Here is a 1,390-nt window from a genome sequence, read left to right as displayed (position 1 = left end):
TTAAAACCCACCTCCTCGTGGGATCGACACTTGTGACCATTGATCTATACTACAATAGATTCGTGCACTTGCGAGTTCAATAAAATTTACACAACAAGTTTTTGGCGCCGTTGCCGGGGAGGTAAGTAATTTTAATTTATAGAATTAATTTTTGTGAATAATTCCATTTAATTTTTTTCTTGTATTTTTTTTTAAAAAAAAGTGAATCTACATTTAAAGGTTAGTATTTCTTTTTTTTTCTCTTCTTTAAAATTTTGTAATTTATTTTTCTTTGTAATTTTTGTTTATCTTATTAATTTATTTTTACTTAATTTATTTTACGTATTTGTTTTTATGTATTTTTATAGTAATGTTGTAATAGCGTAATAAGGTTAGTATCGTAATTTCCCCCTCTTCTTTATTTTTATTTGTTTTGTTCTCATCTTTATTTTTATTTTATTTGTTTTGCATGCATGGTCGAAGGTCATTATTACCTAATCTTGAACATATAGACCTTGAACTTGAGAAAACACTTCGCACACACAAACAAGTTAAAAATAAAATGGATTTGCAACCACAGGAGAGGCCATTTAAGGACTACTTCAGTCCTTTAGCTAATTTGAGCACATCATGCATAAGATACCCAAATGTAGCTGCCAGGAGTTTTGAACTAAAACCTAGTGTGCTAAATTGTTTCCCAACATTCTATGGCCTAGAAAATGAGGACCCATATAATCATTTGAATGATTTTCGTGCTATTTGTCAAACATTTAAATATGAGAATTTTTCAGATGATGATGTAAAACTTAGACTATTCCCATTTTCTTTAAAGGATAGAGCTCGTTCATGGCTTAATACATTGCCTGCTAATAGCATTACATCATGGGAACAAATGGTAACAAAATTTTTGAATAAATATTTCCTAGTGCATAAAACAAATGCTATTCGCAGGGAAATTTCAGAGTTTACCCAGAGAGAAGACGAGCAGTTTTTTGAAACATGGGAGCGATTCAATGGGCTACTCTTGAAGTGTCCATATCATGGGTATGAGAAATGACACAAATGCCAATACTTTTTGGAGGGATTATTGCCGAATGTGCAAGAATGGCTAATGACAACATGTGGAGGAGAGCTAATGTCAAAAAGTGCATCAGAGATTTGGGAATTCTTCCAGCGACAAGCGGATAATTCCCAACAACGGAGTCGATCACTCAGGAATACTAGAAGAATTAAGGGAGTAAATGAGGTTCAAATTGGCGAGTCAACTTCGGGAATCAAAGAAGTCAAGGAGATGGTTGAAGGTCTTGCTCGACAAATAGCATCATTATCGACTGCTAAATCAACAGAACCACATGACCATGACTCATACTCCGATCAAGCCAATGCCATAGGTGTAATGAGAAAACCATCA

The 1,390-nt window shown here is 33.7% G+C and overlaps 1 non-coding gene across 1 annotated transcript; it reads right to left on the bottom strand.

The window, feature by feature from the left end:
* Nucleotides 1-922: 922 nt before the first annotated feature.
* Nucleotides 923-1,026, bottom strand: LOC127899544 (small nucleolar RNA R71). Its single transcript, XR_008051421.1, has one exon. It is a non-coding gene; the product is annotated as a small nucleolar RNA R71 (small nucleolar RNA).
* Between the last annotated feature and the right edge of the window lie 364 nt (nt 1,027-1,390).

Source organism: Citrus sinensis, chromosome 8, assembly GCF_022201045.2.
Source record: "Citrus sinensis cultivar Valencia sweet orange chromosome 8, DVS_A1.0, whole genome shotgun sequence".
Taxonomy (NCBI): Eukaryota; Viridiplantae; Streptophyta; class Magnoliopsida; order Sapindales; family Rutaceae; genus Citrus; species Citrus sinensis.
This window is presented reverse-complemented; position numbering and strand designations above follow the sequence as displayed.